The 6,594-nt window shown below is 47.3% G+C and overlaps 1 pseudogene; it reads left to right on the top strand.

Annotated features, from left to right (window-relative positions):
- The first annotated feature begins 417 nt into the window (after nucleotides 1-417).
- Nucleotides 418-3,159, top strand: LOC147086490 (immunoglobulin lambda constant 6 pseudogene; annotated as a pseudogene).
- Nucleotides 3,160-6,594: the final 3,435 nt, after the last annotated feature.

Below are 6,594 nucleotides of genomic sequence, written 5' to 3'. Positions count from 1 at the left end.
CTGATGCCCTCTGTCCTCTGCTGCATCAGGTAATTGGTGAGATGGCTGGTGTTGTTGCTGGTGCTATTGGTGTGCCTGGTGATGCTGGAGTTGCGGCTGATCGTGCTGAGATCCTGAGAACCAAGGAGAGAGAGTATAAACCTTATCCACGCTGATGGACAGGCGGGAGGTGAACTTGAGATGACAGAAGGAATCAGTCAATGTTGAGAGAGGTTGTTCCAACGAGCTGATAGCGAGTTTTCTCCAAACACTTGCAACCTGTACAAAGCTCAATCTCTCTTCGAAATGCAGTAAGCAACAGCCTTTGAGCTTGGAAAGTGAACAGCTGCGAGATGGGAGCTTTTTCGCACATTTCCAGATGTCAAGTAATGAGAGGGTTCCATGGCCATTCAACTCCCGCCCAGCTTAACAGACGTGATGCACGAGCAGCGTGGAGCACGTTGGCGAGCTGGTAAATGATAAAGGCGAGCTCAAAATTGTTGTTACTCCTCTGTTCACAATGTCATAGCGACTTGAATTGCCTCCCCCGCTGCTGCGTGTTGGGTCTGCTCAGCGCTGACAGACCCGACATTTGGTAAAGGCGCGTGGCGGCAAGTTGACAGTGGGGTCCTGACCACTGTAAAAAAAATACACTTTCCCTCCTGACCCGCCATCCATCCCGCCCGCTGAGCCCCTGGAAAAATCCCCCTAAGTGTGCAGTTAGACTATAATTTGAAATCGGTTAGAACTAGGGACAGACACAGATGAATTTTCCAAGATGATAGCGGGCGAGATCGATGGCGGGTTGGGTGGGAAAGTTCTTATTTTTGTGAGCGGGTCAGGATGCCGCTCTAATCTCGCCCCTACACGCCTGTCCCCCAGCTGCGTCTGTCATCGCGGGTCCGACCCGGTCGGCAGCAGCGAGTGACTCAATTGAGATGATTATCAAGTAGATTACAGGCACTTTAAAGCCCCTTTTCACGTACATTTTTCAAATTTCCCTACATGGCCACAGGATTCACGCAGCTCGGGTACCACGACTGTCATCCTGATGCGGTACTTCCATGACCATTGCTCCAGCTGATTATTTGATAGCATGAAATGTACAGTAACAGCTCCCACATGACAGATAATCACTTTCCTCAGGAAGAAACTGTTGCTCAGTCCATTTCCAGCACAGATTCTGTAGGCTGCAAGTCTTCCCAGCAAAGTCTCCATCCAGGGTCACCTCAGTGGAGGAACTCTCTCACCATTGAGAGAATGCATCTGTCATCTGTATTTCACCTGACATCTATTGCATCAACATGGCTCCATTTACACTGTCTCACCATGGTCCTCACTATCGGACACCGATGAGCCCCAACACCAGCAGCACCAACAACAACATCAAACTTCTCCACAATCACCTGATGTTGCACAGGACACAGGGCATCAGCACGCGGACACATTGCTGCCCAGTCGGCCAGGGATGGCCTCATTATGGCCACATTTAGTTAACTTTACGCTGTACACCCATATGGCAGCCACATGATGCGCCAGGGTGGCACCACCCCACAGCAACACCATAAAGCAACCCTACACTGACCCAGCCATTCCTTTCACACTCATCACCATTGCTGGGCGTAATGTCTCACCAGTCACTGCAACTCACTAAACCACATCCAAAGGTGCACATACAGCTGTCCATACCGGGAAGTGTTGACAATAAAGATTTTTCTGTTTGACACCATGTTAACAGAAACTTTACATAAACAGTGGATAAAATACGCAAGCGGCTACCCTTGTGTGTTGTTAGTTGGTATGTTTGTATTGTGATGAGGGTGAGTGAGGAGGGTGTCTAGTGAGATTGGGTTGTGATAATGTAGATAGAGGTAAAGGGATGGGTGGAGGTTGAAGATATATTGGTGTGAGGAAGAATGTGCAGGAGTAGTGTACAGAAGGCAGAGTGATTGGGATGTGATGAGAGGCACAGCAAGATGCAGTTAAGTGTGGTTTTTGTATGAACTTTTCCTGACCTAATGAGATAATTGAAACGTTAACAGCACTGCACCCAGGTCCTCCTGACCACATCCCTCCTTGTGACCTCCTCTGCATCTGCTACCAGGCTGTCTTGGTGCTTTCAGCACTCCAATGCTGTAGTACAACGACAGCACTATGTTAGATTAAACGTCAAATGTAACCTGGCCATGGTCTCTTTAAAGATCCCGGCTGAAAAGGCGGCATGAACGACGTGACCAGACCCGTTCCATCTCATTGGGTTGGGTAAAGCGGTGGCTTAATAGGCCCCATTAAGGTAAGTTCATTTTCAAGAGCGGGATGGAGCCAACAGCGGGGTCGTGACCCGCCATGGCCACCGCCCGCACCGGACCCGCCCAGGTAAGCAAAGTGTCTGTAAGGGGAACAGACAGGTTAGTGCGGTTCCGGGGGTGTAATCTGCACCTGAACTGGTCAGTTACTGATCTTTCCGCCTCACACATGCTGACTGACCCGGTCTGTATTTCCAGCATTTTCTATTGTTATTTTACAAGAAAGAAAGAAAGAAGGAAAAAAAGAAAGAAAGAGAAAATTTGCTTTTAAAAGTCTCCTTTCACGACCTCAGGACTTCGCAAAGCGCTTTACAGCCAATGAAGTATTTTGAACTAAGTCACTGTTGTAATGTATGCAAAATAAATGTCAGAGGAGCAGAGGAATTAGAGATTTAAGAATTTATTGGATCTCCTGTATTTATCAGTAATTTATTTTGAAGTGAATATTGTTCTGGGTGTTCTTTGGTGTCTTTGATTTCAGATCAGAGCGTCCCACTGCTGACGGATTCCATAAACTAATGAATTTTCTCTCCCCCCACACACAGGCAGCGAGGATCGAAGCCCCTCGGTTCTTCTCCTCCCTCCCTCCTCGGAAGAAATCGGCTCGGGATCGGCCACTCTGTCCTGCCTGGTGAGTCGCTTTAAGCCGGGCTTGGTGCGGCTTCGCTGGAGCGTGGATGGCCAAGAGACAGACAGCGGGGTGACGACAGGCGCCGTGTCCCCGGACAGCGATCAAACCTACAGCCTGAGCAGTTACCTGAGAGCCCCCGCCGCCGCCTGGAACAAGGGCTCCAGCTATTCCTGCAGCGTCAGCCACGGCTCCCTGAGCTCGCCTCTTCTCAAGACCATCAGCGCCTCCTCGTGTTTCGACTGAGGCGGTGCAAGTTGGCAGTGGAGTTTCATTTTTGCTCGTGTTTAATGTAATGAAACAGATCATGCAATGTGTGCAATCCGCCTTTTTTGCAATGTACTCGCTGTAGCAATTTCAGTTTTTGGTAAAATCCGAATGTTTAATAATATCAGAGGGGAACGAAATGATTGTGAGATGGAAATTTCTGTACAACTGTCCCCAATATCTTGTGTGTAAACTTTCGCTGTGTGTAGAATGGGACAAATTTCCCTTTAGTCTGTTATCATTTTGTGATTGGGAACTTGTGTAACACAGCTCTTAATAAACATGAAATGCTGACACGAACTTAAATTGGTCCGTCTTTACTCGGCACTTAAATGGACATTGATTGGATTACATAGAATGTACAGCAGAAACAGACCATTCAGCCCAGCTGCTCCATGCCCGTGTTTATACATCACTCGAGCCTCCTCCCATCGTTCCTCATCTAACACTATCAGCATAACACTTCTCCCTCATGTGTTTATCCAGCTTCCCCTTAAATGCATCTATACTATTCGCCTCAACCACTCCCTGTGGTAGCGAGTTCCACATTCTCACCACTCTCTGGGTAAAGAAGTTTTTCCTGAATTCCCCGCTGGATTTATTAGTGACTATCTGATATTTATGGCCCCTAGTTCTGGGTCTTTCCCACAAGTGAAACAGCTTCTCTTTGTCTACGCCATCAAACCCTTTCATAATTTTAAGACCTCTATCATGTCACCCCTCAGCCTTCTGCTTTCTAGAGAAAAGAGGTCCAGCCTGCTGAATCTTTCCTGATAGGTATCACCTCTCAGTTGTGTTTCATCCTTGTAAATCTTTTATTGTACCTTCTCTAATGCCAGATTCGGGGGGCACAGAGAGATATGGTTAGATAGAGATAGAAGGGGGTTACAGGGATCGGGAATGGCTTAGGCATGAACGGATTTGAAGAAGGGGATGACAATTTTAAATTGGGGACCTTGGGGATTGAGGAGTCCCTGCAGTTCAGCAAGACCGTGGATGTTGAGTGATTGGGAATTGTGGGGGATGGGGTACGGGCAGAAGAGATTTCGATGAGCTCAAGATTACCAAGAGTCTTAGGTACAGGTGTCCTGAGCATTGGACAAGTCACATTAGGTTGTGACAAAGGCTTGGATGAGGGTTTAACGGCAGGTGGACTGAGGTAGCGTGGAAGGCAGGAAAGGTTAGCGAGTTGAAAGTAGGCGGCCTTTGACATGGACAGGTCATGGGCCGGGGAACTCAGATATGGGTGGAATAGGGCCCTGAGATTGCTAACAGTCTGGGTCGATTGAGACCGGGAACGGGGTGGAGTCAATGGGCGAGGGTGGCGAGTCTGTGGCGAGACAGTGCTCTTCCCGGGAAAAGATTCCCTAGTATAAAGTTCCAAAACACTACATGGAGACCACCTTCAGGTACAGGTGACCAGCTCTGTCACCTCGCTTTCAGATGTTGTCAGCTTCAGCCAGATGTGATCTGGAGCCAGCAGAGAGGGGTCATCCTGGCATTTCCCAGCTACAAATGGTTGGGAGCTATTTTAATTCAGTCTGGGGTAGAGCTCAGTATAGGCGTTACTAATCGGTACCCCTCCCACCTCACCCCTCCCGCCGGTACATGTACAGTTACGGTCAGTGCGATAATCTGCATGACAGAGGGAAACAGTGCTTCATAAGTGACTGCCTCAGAATCAACAAACCCACAGTTCAGGCCCCTGCACCTTATTTTCCCAGTTAGGATCTTAGGAGCAGGAGGAGGCCATTCAGCCCCTCGAGCCTGTTCTGCCACTCAATTAGTTCGTGGCTGATCTGTATCTGAACCCCATTTGCCCGCCTTGGTTCTGTAACCCTTAATAACCTTACCCAACAAAAATCTACCAATCTCAGAGCCTAAATTTTCAATTGACCCCCAGATCAACAGCGTTTTTCGGGATGAGAGTAGCAGCTTTCCACTACCCTTTGTGTGTAAAGGTGCTTCCTGACCTCACCTCTGAATGGCCTGGCTCTAATTTTAAGATGATGCCTCCTTGTTCTTTCCTCCCCCATCAGATGAAATAATTTCGCTCTATCTACCCTATCTAATCCTTTAATCACCTTAAACACCTCAATTAGATCGCCCTTTAATCTTTTATACTCAAGGGGATTCTACCTCATCTGTGCAATTCTTACCCTTTTTGTCCACAGTAGCGTTTGGCTGGTTCTCTTTTGCCGTTTAGTGCATATGCATCCATATGCTCAACAGTGAGTGATTTTACTCCAATCTCTCCAAATTTCTCCTGTCTTCAATGCTAATTCAATCTCCTGACGGTTTGTGACTCTACTCTGAAGCTGGTCTAGGGCTGGGATGTCTCCCACCTGTTATGGAGCGCTCTATACTCAAAAGTTTGCCAGACTACAAATCAGTTTCCATCTCATAGTAACCTGTAATACTAATTGGGAATTCTGGCCCAACCAGACCCCGAAGAGGAGTGCTGTGTTGTCGGACCTGGAGCCAATGTAGGTCAGCGAGCAAAGTGGGTGATGGGTGAACGAGATTTTGTGCGAATTAGGACACGGGCCAGCAGAGTTTACACACCTGATTATTCTCCTTTAGAGAGACTGGGATACCAACATCCCAGAACAACATTTACCACAAACGACCGCTCCACCATTACGGGCTCCACTGATGTCGTGAATTGATTGTGCATTGTGGGTATCATTCTCCATTGAACATTCGAAGATATCTGGGAGCCACAGAAAGTAAGTGGTGCTCATGCTGCTTCCAAACCTCAGCAAGAAAGTGTGAAAAGGAGTCGCCAGGGGGTGACAGAGAAACGCCATCAGACACACACCCTTATCACATGTCGCCTCCAGGGGGCGTTTGGTTAAGTGAACGACCCCTTATATAGTTTTCAGCTATGTAAAGATTGAATCATTAATCTCTGTTGAGACTAATTGACTGGAAACAGTTAATGAGTCATTGGAATTTCAGAGCGATAAAATGATTATTTTTTCACATTGTTATTATGAAATATTCAAGTGCTTTGATGGTGGGAGTTTGTGAATTATAGCGTGGTACATAAGAACGCAAGAAATAGTATCAGGAGTAGACCATTCCTCCCTTTGAGCCTGCTCCGCCATTCAGTAAGATCATGGCTAATCATTTACCTCATCTCCACCTTCCTGAACTATCCCCATATCCCTTGATGACCTGAATATTCAAAAATCTATAGATCTCTATCTTGAATATATGCAACGACCGAGCCTCTACAGCCCTCTGGGGTAGAGAATTCCAAAGATTCACCACCCTCTGAGTGAAGAAATTTTTCCTCATCTCAGTCCTCAATGGCCGACCCCTTATCCTGAGTCTGTGACCCCTGGTTCTAGACTCCCTAGCCAAGAGTTACACACTGTTATTGGTATTTTCTGGCATAAGTTTTTATTT

This window comes from Somniosus microcephalus, unplaced genomic scaffold, assembly GCF_052327205.1.
Source record: "Somniosus microcephalus isolate GS21.2 unplaced genomic scaffold, FLI_Smic_1.0 unresolved_chr7, whole genome shotgun sequence".
Lineage (NCBI taxonomy): Eukaryota > Metazoa > Chordata > Chondrichthyes > Squaliformes > Somniosidae > Somniosus > Somniosus microcephalus.
The sequence above is the reverse complement of the archived record's forward strand: the minus strand, read 5'-3'. Positions and strand labels throughout refer to the sequence as shown.